We start from the raw sequence: 18,011 nt of genomic DNA on the forward strand, positions 1-18,011 counted from the left end.
GCCCCATGCTCTACCTCCCATGTTCCTTTCCCCCCCTTCGCAACCCTTACACCCTACGCTGGAGAACCCTACCCCCATTTCCCTGGACTAAAGTCCAGATTCTGCCTACCGGGGCACCCTACCCTGTCCCAGATTGTTGCTAGTCACAGAACTAAGCAAGCCGCTTAGAACAAAACAGTTCTAATGTTTGTAAATCCCTAATATTTTAATATTAGTCTAGTTGCTAACCCTGAAAACATTGTGCAGAGCTATCTGATGTATAGAAAATGTGAACATCTTATTGATCATAATCGGCACCTCCAAGCCCATAATACATGAGTAATGTGACAGTCCAACTAAAAAAACGAATTGGAGGCTTTAGTTAAATTTTCCAGGAGCTCCTCCGCCTCTTGTACTGTTTTCAGATTGTACATTTTGTTGTTGTGCATCATTTTTAAATGAGCAGGGAATTGAACGACCGCGCACAATTTCTCAAAGTCATCCATTTTCCTTCCTAGCTCCCATTGTCGATCTAAAGTGACTCGAGCTAAATCCGAACATATTTCAAAGGCGAAGTCTCTGGGTTTCAGTGATCTCTGTTTTAAGGCTGAGTTTATAATCTTCTCTTTCAAGGAGAAAGTAAGAAAGTTGATTAAGATCTTTCTTGGTTTTGTCCAGTTAGTGTGTCTCTTAAAAGGGTGCCTGTGAATCCTTGTATGTCCCTCATCAGATCTTCCTCCTACTCTTCAATCTGTACCTATTCTTTTAAGAGGGTTACAATAAAGGATTTAAGATCTTCTCCGTCCTTTGCCTCAGGGACATTCAAAAGACGCAGATTATTGCGCCATGAGTTATTCTCTAACATTTCTAATGTGTCCCGGAGCACAGCCTCTTCCCTCTTGAGTGTCAAAATATCAGCTTTAGCCACTCCCAGGTCGACTTTAAGCTCCTCCACTGAACTTTTTAAAGCCACAGTCCTGGAGTTAAAAAGGTCAAGTTTTTTCTCGAAGGATTCACAAAGGAGCCTGTTCTCCCCCTGATTCATCTCTGAGGCTGACAACCCCTTACGAATATCGATAGAGAGGGTAGAAAAGAGGGTCTTGAGAGATGCCGATGAGGTATCCCCCGTCTCATGCGCTGGAATAGCATCCCCCCCTCTCCACTGCCATTTCCATTGCCCTTGTCGCTGCCAATACCGTTACTGTTGCCATTGCCACTGTCTCTGTCCCCTACACCCTCAGCGGTAAGGCTTTCTTCCCTACCATATCCACTGACCTCATCTGGGATCAAGGTTCGCCCTACCCCGGGATCTTAGGGTTACTCACTCTTTCAGGTTGTATGTCATGTGTGGGAGTATCCATCATCTATAACTGCTCCATGACACCCAGAAAAGGTTGTTGCACTACCTCTAACTGCTCAGAGCTTTTCTTTAGGTTCCCCCCCCTGTTTTACCACGTCTAAAACCTGTGGATAGATTTTAAAATAAGACCTTAAAGAGGGGGTAATTCTAACTTTAGAGTCAAAAGTTTTAGTTTTCGTTCTGCTGGCTAAAGTACTTCTAACCTTAATCTCGCAGGACTGAAAGGTAGAGCTGTCTTCAGGTTCAGTTTCCAAGGTGGTATCCCCTTTCCTGACTGTCTCACTACCATGTGTGATAGATTTACCCTTGAAGGGTAATTTGATATTTTTGTCCAGGAGTTTCCTTTTAGTAGACCCCTGCATAGCTGCTCCTCGCTTTCTGCCTCTCTTAACAGTTTTAAATGTCAGGGTGTTTTTCTCCAGTGATTTTATTATTACTCAAGGTTACACTGGGCTGTGAAAAACTGTTCTCAGAGGACCCCCGTCAAGCTCTACCAAAGCCTCCCCTGGACAATATTGAGGACTGTGGAGAAAGGGCAAGAAAATCTTACTGACCTCTGTAGTGAACACTTTTCTTGTCGGGGTGCCCCCTCCCTGATTCCCCAGTACCTCGCGTTGTTGCTGCAGAGGGAACAAAATAGACGGGGCGCTCTAGGCACTCAAAGAAAACCCAGGATTCCCCCCAGGCAGCCGCTTGCCCGTCTCCTCCACACCAACAATCTTCTCCAGCGTGAATGTTGCAGGAGAACCCCCTGTGCTGCCTCTGCCTCTTGCGGACTTGACGAGGAGTAGTCATGGCCTCCATGTTCTCACCGCGGACTTGCTTTCAGTCAATATATTGTGGGGGGCTGGCCACGGAATATATCAAATCATACTACCTGGTACAGCTCCTTGTGCTAAATGAATGGTGGTATGGAGACAGGGAGCGGAGGTGTATGGGGGAGTTCACCCTACATGCCATTCTGTATTTGATGTAGCTACATAATTTCCTACCACCGGCTACTGGGTTTGTGCTTCGGGTGTGGAAGCAGTCCCTCCATAGGTCGGGATGGTGGAATAAGCTATCTAGGGAAACCTCGCTGTGGCATAATGGCTGTTTGCAGCTGACGGCGCTGCTGGATTTCTGGGTGGGACAATATAGGAATTTCCACACTAGAGGATGTTATGCGATGCTCAGTGCTCAAATCTTTTCAGGATCTTCAGAGAGAATACCATATGCCAAGAACTCAGTTCTATATATACCTCCAATTTCGGCAGGCTATTTGTCCGAGTATCTCTGGGTTGGAGGCTCTCCCTGAGTTCAGTCGGATTGAGGCCACGGTCTTCATGGGAGATTTGCATGGGAGATTTGCATGATCATAAGATATCAAAGATTTGTCAATCTTTAGTGACTCATAGCTCCACTACATTGGATAAATTGGTTGGAGATGACTGGATGGACGCGCTGGCTTCTCCTAGGGGAGCCGCGATATTGATGAGGTTGTGTCTCATTCAAATTAAATACCTTCACCGGGTGTACTACACCAGGCTCAGGCTGTGGAGGGCGGGTCTGGTGACATCCCCAATGTGCATGCGTTGTGGATGAGAGGAGGGGCCCTAATTAATACCATTTGGCACAGTCCAGCACTCACAACATTTTGGAGGGTGGTGTTGGCTTGTTTGGCGGAGGTGCTGGGGTGGGGGGTGCCTCCTCATTGAGATTGACAATTCTGCATATTATGGAGGGGTATAGGAGGTAACATATATAAGAGGCATTAATTAGTGCTGGGGCTGACCTTGGCCAAAACAGATATAGCAAGGCTGTGGAAGGCGATGGCCCCTACCTCTCTCTCTGCATGGAAACATGGGCTGGATTTTAGCATAGAGTTGGAGATCCCGATATTTAAGGCTAGGTGCTGCCCATAAAAACACCCCAAAATTTGGAAATGATGGGCTGATTATCGAGGCCTGGACTTGGACCCGGAGCCTCCGTTGGACGCATCTGTATCTACATTGCTATGTGGGCCCCTAGGGTAAGGGACCGGTTTTGTGGTGAAAGGATTGATTTCTTTGGTTGGAAGATGTAGTGGCAACCGAAATGCAGCAGTGTGTTAGTACAACGGGGGTGGGTTCAATGTGCTTACGTTATATTGTATTTTATAACATTGATGATGATAATAATAATGTATAAACCACCTGTCAAAGATAATGATCTGCAATGCTTGATGTGACAGATGTTTCCTGGCTTAAGGAGCACTGCACTGTACTAAACTATAGACACAATACAATTTGTTTAAAAAAAAATATATATATATATATACATTTATTTATTTGCATTTTAATATTACTTCTCTGTTCTTTTCTATGGGGAGTAAGTATTTTTTTTTTTTTATTACGCAGCCATTTATTTTTCTAGTTTCATCACTTTTCTATCTGTTTCATTTTTAGGTCATTTTGGAAGACAGAACCTTGTGGTTGGGAGCTGCATTACGTCGCTTAAGGTAAGTTTGTTTTATCTAATTTTTAAGGTAGTTTTATGGTAGGGGAGAGGTAGCAGTAGTGTAGTTGGCTTTGTCAGAACCTTATTTGTTCATTCTTGGTGTAGTTAGGTGTAGGGATGAGCGAATTTTGCGGATCTCACGTTCGCGAATTTTGCGGATTTGCGGATTCGCAATCCGCAAAATCCGCGAATTCCCGGGAATTTGCGGATTTTTTTTTTTGTGTTCGCCCGTGTTTCTGCCAGTTTGCGAGGGTTTTGTACACTTTCGCAAATTGCGAACTTACCTGTCGAGTCGCAAGTTTCGCGAACTTGTTGTTTCTACGTGTCCAGCCTGTTTGGGACACTCTTCTTCATCACTGCCACTCTCTGTCACCACTGCCACTCTCTGACTACTCATGCCACCCTCTGGCCCACCCATGCCACCCTCTGTTTCATCACCACACCCTCTGGTTGTCCAGTGTACATTATTTTCGGCAAAGCAAAGCACACCTTCCCTGCCTCAAGTGACCTGAATTAATTTGGGGCTGATTAATGTGTCACAGAATATTTTTTTAGCTGGCACCTGCTTCCTTAGTGCGCCCTGATTAGTGATCTTTTGCACTTGCTAAGTGCTTTCATTGTTGCAAGGACCTTTGTGGCATATGTGTAACTATTCTGAGGTTCAGAGCAGGGTCACATAATAGTTTCAACTGGCAACTGAACTCTGGAGGGGCCCCTCAGGAAGCACTACAGGAAATGGCTACTAATGATGAGCCTGAACTTTTGAACCTGGTAAGTAGTTACTTTCAGTTTTGCTAAGATCGTATTTCTGCAATTTTGCACTTATTCGCGGGGCGCGAACTCACGCGAACTCACGCGAACAGTGCGAGCAGTGCGAGCAAAATCCGCTGCTTGCGGATTTGCGGATTTTGCGGGAGATTCGCAAATCTCGCGGATTGCGGATTTCCTGAAAATCCGCAAAATCCGCGAGCGGAACGGATTTTCCGCCCATGCCTAGTTAGGTGTTGTTTTGGTAGTTTTTTTCTTTAAAAACATTTTATTTGTCAAAATGCACATGTATCACAGGACTCTGCACACCAGAGAGAACTGCACATTCATACCAAATTATAGACGTTGACTTTTTCAGGGAAACGAGAAAAGCAAGAATAATAACGTAAGGCGGACCCCAACTCCCTCCCCCGTCTGACCCTCCATCGTACCAAGTCCGCATAATCCTGGCCACATCCTTTATATATAGCTGGGAGGGTCTACCCGTCCAGACCCTCCCCCCACACAGCACATCCACATATCAAATATATACATATGAGTTATCCCAAGGGATAAGCCTATGCTGCTGATGTTGATTCCAGCAGCAAATCCCGGTAGTCTGCCCATTGTTTACAAATTTTGTGGTGTTTGTGAGGGCACCCCCCTAGCCACAAAGATAGGTTGTTCCAGCCCCATACAAATGTCTAGTCCATTCTTCCATGCAGCCACTGAGGGGGCCCTCTGCGCCTTCCATGCCCTGGCTATGTCCCTTTTTGCTAGTGTAAAGCCCAACAGCATGAGGTGTCGCTTATAACTATTGCCTCCTATTCCCTCCATAACATGAAGTAGGGCCAGCCGCGGTGTACATAGGAGCTCCCCCCCCAGGACCTCCAAAAGACAGGCAAACAACCCCCTCCAAATGTGGTCTAATGAAAGACAATGCCAAACTATGTGAATGAATGTGTCCTCCTCCCTGCTACATCGAAGACACATAGGAGCGGTTATCAGCCCAGCCTTCTGCAGGTGCACTCATATAAAATAAACTTGTTGTAGATATTTGAACTGGACCAGGCGGGGTGGCATCGCTATGTTGCCCCTTGCGGATCTACGAGGGCCTTGGTTCAGTCCTCCTCCTGCAGTGGGCCCACCACACCTGACCCAGTTCCCTTGGAGCTTCTGTAGTGTGGGGGAGCAATGAGTAACTAGGGATTGATAAATCTGAGGACTTGAGATCTTCATGTGTCAGTTCCCACACCGGAACCAGATTGCGCTCCCAGGAGACTGCGGGTACATCTGGCAGAAACATGCCTAGGTATTTCAGTCCCCCCACCGCCAGCTGGACCGAGGAAATCCACGCGCCCACCTCTTTCCGATCCCCCAGAATCCATAACGTGGACTTACGAAGATTCATATATAACCCAGATGTCTCCCCAAAAATCTGCATGATGCGCAGCAGTCGTGGCCCCGTCCTGTCCACGGCTGTGAGAAAGCAAAGGACATTGTCCGCATAAAATGCGATCCTATCTGACATTCCCCGAGCCCATTCAAATCCCCGTACCTGCGCATCAATGCGCATCCACGCAGCCAATGGCTCCATAGCCAGACCAAATAAATAAGGGGACAGCGGACAGCCCTGCCGTGTGCCCCACCTGATTGGAAAGTGGATGAAATTGCACCTGCCACCCGTACTGACACTGTCGTGTCAGTGTGTAGGAGCGTTAAATAGGAGAGGAAACAGGTTCCAAGGTTAGGTCTTCGCGGCAATGTGAATAAATACACCCAACAGAGGGATTCAAGTGCCCTGTCCATATCTGCCAATAAGAGCGCCGCTGGTTCCCCCAACTGCCGGATCGCCGCCATTGCCACGAGCGCGCCCGCCTGATGTTATGTCTGGTTGCCCTCTGGGGCATGAACCCGGGTGGACCAGGGCAGAAATGTGGGGCAAACGGTGATTGGCCAAGGCATTAGCCAGAATTTTTTGCCTCCACGTTCAATAGGGAGATGGGACAATACGAAGCATGCTGCTCCGGGGGCCTGCCCGTCTTATGAAATACCACCACTTCCGCATGTCTCCAGTCCGGGGGGAGTGAGCCCTGCCCCCGGGTCACCTCCACCACAGTCCAATAACCATGGGCCAACTGCAAGAAATAACATCTAAAAAATTCAATAGGTGACACGTTGGGCCCCGGCGCCTTCCCAGGATTAAGTTCCCCCAAGGCCGTACCCAGCTCCTCATCTGACAGTGGTAGCTCCAACTGATCCCTTAACTCGTCAGATACGGTCCTGGGCAGGAGATCGCTTATGAATTTATCTATGGTGGTGGCGGGTAAGCATTCCTTGGGGTGTACAGATCCACGTGGTATACGGCGAAACTTTCCGCAAGGGTTCCATGAGCGGTTCGCCTCTCTGGCCCATGATGCCCACAGGGCCTGGAAATGAAATGCCCCCTGACAGAGTTGAAGCAGCATCTAGCTGGATTTGTTTCCCTATTGATATACCCTGCTTCGCGTCGCCAGCCAGGCTTGGCGGGCCTCATCCATCAAAAGGGTAGCATAGTTCTGTTGAGCCATCAATAATTACCTCCTAACCAGGCCACCTCCCGCCTACCCATTCCTGTGTTCAAGCGCTTCTATGCCTGCCTCCGCAAAGCTCTGTCGTACGCTCCCTAAGCGCTGCCGTACACCAGGAAATGTCTGCCCCCCTCAGTGTGGGTTTCAGTGCCTCCCATAATATCCTGGCTCTAGAAACCAACCCCACATTAGCCGTCTGGTAATGATCAATTGCTTCGCTCATGTGGTCCCTATAGTCATCGTTCTGCAGATGCCATACTGAAAGGCGCCATCTAAATGGTTGTTTCCTCTGTTCTATTTGAAGTGTAAGGGCTACCGAGGAGTGATCTGATAGGCCCCGTGGAAGGATCTCCTCCGAATCCACTCTGCCAACCGCCTCCCGGGGAACGAAGAGATAGTCAATCCTGGAAAATGAATTGTGTACCACAGAGAGGTAGGTGAATTCCCGGCCATCTCCGTGAAGGCGCCACCATACATCCACCCAATCAAGCCCCGTCACTAGTGAGTGCAGTCCTGTAGGGCAACCACCCTCCGGACACCCCAGCCCTACATCGATCCTTGGCCAGATCCATGACATCATTCCAGTCCCTACCAAATACTGTCTGCCCAGAGGGACATAAGCCGCTCCACCAGATTCCATTGCAATGGTGGGGGAGCGTAGACACTACCCTACACCAGGGGGTCTGCCCCGATTTTATCCCTGAGAAATAAATAGCTCCCTTGTGTGTACGTCCATTGTTTGATATGAGTATAGGGGACCCTACGGTGAATTAAAATCACCACCCCCTGATCCCCTCGTAAAGCAGAGTGGAAAACCGGTTGTAACCCAGAGTGCTGAAAGCAAAGGGCCTTTGTGCCCATGAGGTGCGTTTCTTGTAGCATAAGGATGTCAGCCCCGGCCCGTTTGGCCTACTGGAGTACGACCCCAGGTTTATTCTTGTCCAAGGCACCATGCACATGCCAACTTATGATGCGGAGAGTACCTGGGGTTGCTTGCCCCCTAATGGGTAGGCTGGCCATCTGGGATTGTATCTACAACTATTACAAGGATGAGGACTTTTTTGTGTATGTGTGAAGAGTAACGGACCATCAGTGAAGGTGCGATGTGTGAACATAAACAACCCCTACCCAACAAACCCCACCCTATACCACAAAAACACTGAAGCATCTGTTGCGGCGGGGCTGGTCCCCGACTCCCAACGGGGGGATGAGAGCCGCCCAACCAATGGATCCCCAACCTGCAGCCCACGGCTCCTGAGCATGTCCTCCACCAGCAAGGCCTTGCGGAGACACCAGCCCAGGTTACAGTCACTCCGATTAGCATTGATAGTCTAGAACTCAACAGTCCCTCATGCATCCACTAATTAATCTGCCAGTGTCTGTCGCCCAGAGGTGGAACCGTGAGGAGGCGCCACAGGACTGAGAGTGGCGCTGTGATCGTGACCGTCTGGTCCCCTTCTGCTGCCACCAGGGTCCCTTCCAGGCCATTTAGCTTGATGAGGAGTCGGATTCTCTTCCAGGTGGTGTGTGCACTTTAACCCGTACTGTCTCATTGGTCCATTTGAAGACCTCCTCCGGAGAGTCAAAGAAGTGTGTGCGAAGCGATATAGAACACGTAGGCGGGCAGGGAACAGGAGAGCATAATGGAACTTGAGGTCTCACAGGCAGGCCTTCGCTGCCATGAATGATTGCTGCTGTTGCTGCACCAGCCGCGTGTAATCAGGGAAAATTAGGATGTGTACATTGTTGTAGAGCAGGAGCTCTTTGATCCGGGTTTGTTTTAATATCACATCACGATCAAGGTAGTTCAATATCTTTGCTATAACTGGCAGTGGGCGAGCTCCTGGTGGGGGCTTCTGCATGAGTGCCCTGTGGCCCCGCTCCACCACAAAGCAACGGGACAAGGCCTCTGAAGGGAGGCAACGCTCGAACCACTGCGTGAGGAAGCGTTCCATGTTGCCCCCACTCACAGCCCTCCGGAAACCCAACAAAGCAAAGATTATTGCGTTGGACCCATCCCTCAGCATCTTCTACTCGCTCGCCAGCCCCTTCTGGACAGTCTCCATGACTGCCACCATATTCTTTAGCGTGGTAATGACGCCCTCCACTCAAATCCGGTCGCAGTAGCATAACATCTGAGCCAACCGCTCTGATTTTGGCATCTAACATGTCTCTGGATTGGGTGATGGCTAAGCATGGGCGTAAAATTTGTTCCGCTCGTGGATTTTGCAGATTTCCTGTAATTTCGCGATCCGCAAATCGCGCGAAATCGCGTCAAAATCCGCGAATCCGCGAGCGGGACGAACTTTGCTCAGGAAGCACTTACAGTGTTAATGCAGGTGCCCAAGTTGAAGCTCATTTCTTTGTACCCATTTTCAAAATGGTTACAAAGAAATTAACTTCAACTTGGGCACCTGCTGTAACCCTGTAAGTGCTTCCTGAGCAGCCCCTCGTTGCCTACTTGCAACTATTCTCTGACCCTGCTCTGATCCTCGAAGCAGGGTCAGAGAATAGTTACAATTAGGCAACGAGGCTCCTGTCACTAAAATTAAACCTGAAGTACTGGGTTTTTAAGAACCCAGCGGTGCCAGGGAACACACCCTAAGACTTCGAGTCCTTCCTGTTCTAGACTACAGAAACACAGAGTCTTCTTGGTGAAGTCAAAGATCGTATTTATTGGCTGCAGCCAGTAACAGGTATCCTAGAAGTACAACACAGTGTATATTCTCAAGAGACTGCTCATTCTTACAAAGCCAGCCTTCTCTTTTTATACAAAATGTTATGCTTTAGGCAAACATTCCTTATTTTACAGTTGACCATTCACATATTTTCACTACAAAGAAAAAGCAGAGTCATGATGACAAGTCCATATTTTAGTTTGTCCAGCCCACAATTAATTACCCGGCAAGACCCAGTATTTTCATCAGATATCGACGGACCCCCAATAAAAACGGGCACCTCCTCCTCGTAAAGCAAGTCATAAAGAAAGAAAACAGGGACAGGTGTGCATAAGATTAGGCATGGTTTGTGTGCGATGAAAGGTTTATGATATGTTGTGCCTTGATACTAATCTCATTCGGCCACTGTGAAAGGAACTGGCCGAACAGGTTTGGCTTCAGGCAGTGGAGTCAGCTTGCCCAGGTCGAGGAGGAGTCAGCAAAGGTGTACGTGTCCTTCAGACTCGTTTTTGGCCTTAGTAATTTGGCCTATGTGAGGGCAATCACAAAATGGCTGCCGTTCACAAAATGGAACCCGAGGGTTCAGGACGGAAACTCTGATTTCAGGGTGATTTCGTCACCCGAATATGACGAAAATGCTTGAGCATAGTATTCTATTCATTCTTGGTCTGCTGATACCAAAATCGCCATGATACGACGATGTTTATAACACGGGTCCAGAATTTTCAGTACCACAGACCCTCCTTTTGCCCTTACATAGGCAATAACCTATACTCATGCTAATCTGAGTCCAGGTCTATATTCATAAAGTCATTGAGATGTTGCTGTAGCATCATCCTATTACTTAGCTCATTTCTTGATACAGGTTTCCCTACACACGAGGTAGCACTGAGGCCAGCTATTGCAGGAGCACACTGTACACACAGACAGAACAGGAAAAGAATGGCTAAGATCATCCCAATGACTATCAGAATCTTCCATCCCCAGGCGGATATCAGTTCGCAGAACCACCCCATCAATGACCAATCTCCTTTATCCACGTGAATAGATTCAGAGATATTATGCAGTTTGGAAATGGCCTGGTAGACTGTCGGAGCGTTATCTGGGATGAAAACACAGCAACTTGATTGGATCACTTTACATACCCCACCTCGGTCTGCAAGTATGACGTCTAATGCGACCCTGTTCTGAAGAGTCATAAGGCAATCCGACTGGAGCTCAGCCGTCAAATTACTAAGAGCACCAGCGGTTTCAACTACAGGGGATTCAACCACCCTTGTCAATTGCCTTATGTTCCTGCTGTTAACCATAGGTCCCCAAAACGGCAGAAAACCCTTTACGAAATCTCCAAATTCTTGTCCTGCAGTGTCTTCTTCACTGATGACACCTCTAACTATCCTTGTCTTGTGGTAATCTGCCGCAGCCGTGTAGGTGGGAGGCAACAGGAACAAAACAAAACATGTGCCCGAGAAATCAGGGGGCAACCATGTATAGGCTCTATCATGGCAGATGAAATAGGTACCCTTAGCTGCTAGAAACGAAGGGGAAATCTGAGACGCAAAAACATATGTTTCAGTGCAGATACTTTTCCCTAACTGAGCTCTGGGATTCTTGCCATTACCTTGCAGACATAGGTGACCCTGATGGGGTACAATCCAAATCGGGGAGGATCTTTTTGCTCGCTGGTTCTCACTCGGAGTAACTCCATATCCTGTTACATTCCATCTATGGGTATGAGGTGATCCTTATGGGAGATTTCAATATTCATCCTTGCCAAGCGGATTGCCATGTGGAACAAGAGGATTTCTCTTTTTATTCCTCTCCACCACATTTTGAACATACACCACGTGGACAGATGTTAGAATTGCTCTTAGCCACTTTTAACTTGCATGAGTCATCCTGTTGCCCAACAGGCCCGAGGGTACCGACATACGTAGGCAATAACACGGGCACAATCATAGACTATATTTTTTTATCGTCTAGTTTCCTACCTGAAGTCATTAATTACAAGGTAGAAACTACAGTTTTTAGCGATCACAATCCTGTGATTTTAGAGATTATATCTCAAGGAGTCTTGGGAAAAAGAAAGGCCGATACTTTATGTGCGACAGATCTAGTCTTAAAAGACCAGAACCGTAGACTAAAGTGGGACCAAGTGACCCCTATCGCCTTTTTACAGGAAACCCTGGCAAAAGTAGAGGGGGAGGTTGCAATTTGTCTGGATAATAAGAACCCTGGTCCCAACTTGATTGAGGCATTTGACGCCATTTGCCGTCAGGTTAACTTAGATCTAACTGTAAAGACAAAGGCAAACAAGATCAGGGGCCCCAGATGGTTCGATTCAAACTGCTCTAAGGCTCACTCAATTCTCTTAAAGGCCTTAAAAAACAAACCAAGAGACAAAGCACAGATAGCTTTGCTGAGGAAGCAATACAATCACGCTATCAGGCTTAGGAAACTTGAGATAAAAAATGACGCCTGGAGTGAACTATTATTGCCCGAAACACAACGAGATAGCGCTAAATTTTGGGCAATCATAAATCACCCATATTTTGCTGGGAAAGATAACCAGAGAGCAGACTGTATCATACCAGACGATCAATGGGTGACACACTTTAGTAATATCTTTAGCCACCCTGATACTCGCTCAGATTGCGAGACGTTACCTTCGCAATCATCAATGACTACAATCCCTCCTTTTACCCCTGATGAGGTTAAGAAAGCGATCAATGATACACTCTGTAAAAAGGCACCAGGGCCCGATGGGGTCCCTGCAGATTTTATCAAGAGCGCCCCAGAATTTAGCACCAAGATCCTTACAAACATTTTTAACGTTACAAGGGACCTGATTTTTCCTATTAGCTGGACAAAGTCTACCATAGTACCTATTTTTAAAAAGGGACAAAGGACAGATCCGGCCTGTTATAGGCCAATCTCCCTTATAGATTCAAGCGTTAAAATTTTGGGGAGAGTCCTTTTAGGAAGACTGACCCAGCTCATAGAGAGTAAGGGAAATTTATCAAACGCTCAATATGGTTTCAGAGCAAAAAGGGGCACCATAGACCAATGCTTAAACCTGGAACTAATTTTAAATAAATATGTGATTGCCAAGGGGGGCTCTCTGTACATGGCCTTTATGGATCTCTCGTCAGCTTTTGACCTGGTCAACAGGGGTAAGCTGTGGGAGATCCTTTTGGTCATGGGCATTGACCCCCCCTTGGTCAATTACTTAGCGGAACTACACAGGGAGCTCAAGACATCGGTCAGGGTGACTAGGGAAGGAAGATGCACTTGCCATTTCAACTCAGAGAGGGGGGTTAGGCAAGGATGTATCCTTGCCCCCCTCCTCTTCACTCTCTATATAAACAATCTTGAGAAAGTCATGGCCGCATCTCACATCGATATTCCACGTGCAGGCGAGACAAAGTTACCCGTCCTCCTGTACGCGGACGATGCAGTCCTACTAGCTTGCTCAGGAGTGGCCCTAAATAAACTCCTCTCATCCTTTGGAGATTTCATGACCTCGTTGGACGTGAAAACTAACACAGAGAAATCCCATGTGATGATTACAGGAGCAGCAGGTAGGAAAAGAAAGACCAAAACATTTTACTGTACAGGGAAAGAGGTCAGGAGAGTCCCATCTTTCCCATATTTAGGTGTGACCTTTGATGAAAAGGGCACTTGGGGCCCCCAGCAATCCGTCAAAAGCAACGCTGTTGCTAGAGCGGCTGCAGGATTGCTCGGTTTTGCTAAGAAATTAGGTGCCCGTCCCATGGAAAGCATCATCAAAATTTACAAAGCAAAATGTGTGTCCATTGCCCAGTATGGATCTGCTATTTGGGGGTATACCAGCCATGATAAAATCCAGAAAGTAGAAAATAAATTCCTGAGATCTCTGCTTTCAGTCCCCCAATCGACTCCCACTTATGTATTACATGCAGAGTTAGGTTTGGGCTATATAATGGACTCTCTAAAATTAGCCCCTGTTATTGGATGGATGAAAACTTGGCTCAACCAGGAGCTTACATTAAATCATATTATCTTAAAAGATTGTTTAGCCCTGGATAGAGCCTTATATATCCCGTGGATAAAATTCGTACAAACACAGTTGACTCTTGCTGGTCGCCCGGAGCTTTTTTCCTCTCCAGACTTAATAACTCAAGATGATCTTAAAACAGTAAAAAATACCCTGACTGAGTTGTATGTTCTGGAGAGGGAAGCTATAGAGTTAAGTAAACCCACGGTAAGGAAACATTGTATGTTGAAATCTGGCCCAGGAATGGAACCATACCTCCTCCTGGTAACTAAACCATACCATCGTTTCCTTTTAACGAGATTTCGTTTTGACCTGATCCATCCTATCTTAGGCAATTATAAAACTTGGAGTAGACCTGTTGATGCTGAACCATGTGACTGTGACCACTTTTCTATTCAGGACACGACACACCTTATTATGTTTTGTGAACATTATATTGATATTAGAAAAAAATAATTGTTTCCAATCCTGCGTAACCAAGGTTTTACTCAGGTTAAACTAGCCATGATATTTCTGCAACTCCTTCCTAATGCAAAAGTTGCCTTCCATGTGGCTAGCTTTTTAGTCGCTGGAGCACGGATAAACAAAAACCACACTAGAGTTAGGCACCTTACTGACCATTGAATAATGTCTCCCATTTTAAATTCTAATTCTTTGTCTTCCGGAGGGTCTCTTTTTAATACTTCTTAATATTTTTAATGCATTTCGTTTATATATTGTGATTTTAAAAAGTTTTTTTTAAAGATGTTTGATTATGTAAATTCATGTAAACTCATGTATGAATTTGTGCTCTGATGAATTGCTATATATTTATGCTCGTTTCTTTTATGATTTTTAATAATCGAATAAAGATAAATTGACTGACTGACTGACTGACTGACTGAGTAAACTCTTTATAGTACCCTGCTGGATTTTTGCGTGGATCAGGCAAAGACTGCTTAATAGCTAAAACTTCAGCACGTTTCCATGAAACATGCACCCAGACATGCTGAAAATGAGCAAGTACAGCTGGCGGATTATTATTTGCACCAGCAACCACTGCTTCTTTCCACACTGGAGGAACCTCTCTCATTGGATATTGTCCTGCCTTTCTCCCAACTGAAGAATCAGGCCCGAACAATTGTCGATAAGGAGACTCACTCCTAAATGACAACAACATTGCGACCGCTTTCCCAACATCAGATGGACTTACAATAGTTCCTTTCGCAAATTTGGAACGTATGCTGTACAACTCGTCAGGAGCTTGCCCTACTTCCTCATCCCATTTTTCAACAAGAAAAGTACACATCGTATCGAAAACGTACCGTTGCTTCGGTGCTTCCCATTGAAGGAAAACATGCATAACACCCTCAAGATCATACTGTGTATCATACATAATCCATTTACGCGCCATGTGGTCCAAAATCGTACGCTCATCCATATTCGGCAACTGACTACGTGACTGTCTACGCTCAGTAACAGGGGACATACCCAATTGTCCCAACAAAGGAGAAAAGAAACCAGTAACTGCAGTAGTCATTCGTTGTCTAGCAGGAGGAGAAGGTGAAAGAATAAGAGAAGACGGAACAATAGCAGAAGAATTCGAAGTCGGAATGGTGGGAGTATTAAGAACAGGCGTAGGAGTAGCAGACGAAGAAGGAGGCAAAGGTGGCGGCCCCTGAGGAGGCTGCGCTAAAGGAATAGTAGCCAACGGAAAGGGAGCTGGCTGTGGTGGAATCACAGGTGGCACAACAACTGGGTGTTGTGCAACCACAGCTGGTGGCGGTGGTGCCGTAGCATTTTGTGCATAAGGGGGAGGCGAACTCAAGAGATGCGACATTAAAGGATCTTTCTCAAGATCTTTCTTTTCTTCCTGTTCTTTACGCGGCAAAACTGGGTAGCATCTATCTACCGCTAACTTCTTCACCCTAAGCATCTGTTCGCTTTCTTGCTCTTCCTCATTATCCCTAAACGCAACAGCAGCATGTACCATTGACATACCTCGTTCTCGTTTATTTTTCTTCGCTAATCTCATTTCTCTCTGTTTGGCTTCTTTGCGCCATATGCGAAAAGAGTCAAACATTGCCGGCCGGGCTTTCTTCTTAAAAAGTTTAACCTCCAGATTATCCAAAATCTCCGCATCAAAACTACCATATTGGGGCCATTTTAAAACACCATCTTTCCTGGTGTATCGGATCCATACTTCATTATATGCGATGGGGCCTACGCCATGTTTCACATAAAGTTCATAGGTTGGAGTTCCAATCAGAGGAACCGGACACGAGTCCTCCAATCGGGAATCCTTATTACAACCAAGACAAAACAGATTCCCAAGTCTGCTAAGACCAGGCATCTTCGCTCTCTAGTCTAGCTTCAAACTTCCAAGGATTATCGAATACGATAGTCTTGTGAATACACGAGTCCCTCGGCTTTGGCACTTGCAAGTTCCAAATTAAAGCGATCCCAAGGGGATACCCAAAAACTAAGAACCAAACTAAGGACTGGGAGACGCTCCACTCATACTTAACCGAGGTATCGATGATGTCACCAGAAGACTCGTCTAACGTTTCGCTCTACCAATCATCAAGGGTCCAAAACAGGGCGATAGTCAGGGCAGCAGTCCTTCGTAGCCGTCGGGAAGCGGGGAACCTCGCAGCAAAGACTTTCGGACCACGCCGACATACAGGGGTCGATGAAGTGGCGGCCTTCCTCCAGAATTTTCGCACAAAGCTCCTCACGAACCTCTGGCTTGGACCGGTACCGCTGATATCGCCCCACGTGGGCGCCAACTGTGTGCTGGGTTTTTAAGAACCCAGCGGTGCCAGGGAGCACACCCTAGACTAGACTACAGAAACACAGAGTCTTCTTGGTGAAGTCAAAGATCGTATTTATTGGCTGCAGCCAGTAACAGGTATCCTAGAAGTACAACACGGTGTATATTCTCAGGAGACTGCTCAATCTTACAAAGGCAGCCTTCTCTTTTTATACAAAATGTTATGCTTTAGGCAAACATTCCTTATTTTACAGTTGACCATTCACATATTTTCACTACAAAGAAAAAGCAGAGTCATGATGACAAGCCCATATTTTAGTTATTCCAGCCCACAATGAATTACCCCGCAAGACCCAGTATTTTCATCAGATATCGGCGGACCCACAATAAAAACGGGCACCTCCTCCTCGTAAAGCAAGTCATAAAGAAAGAAAACAGGGACAGGTGTGCGTAAGATTAGGCATGGTTTGTGTGCGATGAAAGGTTTATGATATGTTGTGCTGTGATTCTAATCTCATTCGGCCACTGTGAAAGGAACTGGCCGAACAGGTTTGGCTTCAGGCAGTGGAGTCAGCTTGCCCAGGTCACAGAGGAGTCAGCAAAGGTGTACGTGTCCTTCAAACTCGTTTTTGGCCTTAGTAATTTGGCCTATGTGAGGGCGATCACAAAATGGCTGCCGTTCATAAAATGGAACCCGAGGGTTCAGGACGGAAACTCTGATTTCAGGGTGATTTCGTCACCCGAATATGACGAAAATGCTTGTGCATAGTATTCTATTCATTCTTGGTCTGCTGATACCAAAATCGTCATGATACGACGATGTTTATAACACGGGTCCAGAATTTTCAGTACCACAAACCTCAGCAGGAAGCCCTTACAGATAACAGGTGCCTGAGTTGAAGTTCAAGTTCAGTAACGCATTATAATCAGCCCAAGAATCTAGTGAGCACGGTCGATGCTAGGCAGGTGTGCTTTCTCCCCAGATCTACTGTCTACAATTAGCTGTAATCCGTGATGGGGGTCTAGGCATCCACGAGTTTCTTGAGCGCAATCCCCCTGTACTTCCAGTGACCAGGAGGCTGCTTTCTCCTCATCTGCTGCGCTGATCGGCCTCTGACCTTTATAAACAAGAGGTATGTTAACTCGCACAGAAGCCCGGCCCCACATACACTAGGCTATCCAACCTCTTCCCGCCCTTTCCCCCACTGTAATGGACAGCTCACTCGAGGGACCTCGGTGCCTATGGGCGCGGTGGCAAAGTTACAGACACACGGGGTCACTGGAGACAACTCTTCTGGGCCTTTACACAGCTGTAGTGCAGGAAAAGCACAATACATTTACCCAACGAGGTAGCACTTAGTGCTTTCTCCTCATTTGCTGCTCTGATTGGTCTCTGACCCTTTATAAACGA

Source organism: Lissotriton vulgaris, chromosome 4_1, assembly GCF_964263255.1.
Source record: "Lissotriton vulgaris chromosome 4_1, aLisVul1.2, whole genome shotgun sequence".
Taxonomy (NCBI): Eukaryota; Metazoa; Chordata; class Amphibia; order Caudata; family Salamandridae; genus Lissotriton; species Lissotriton vulgaris.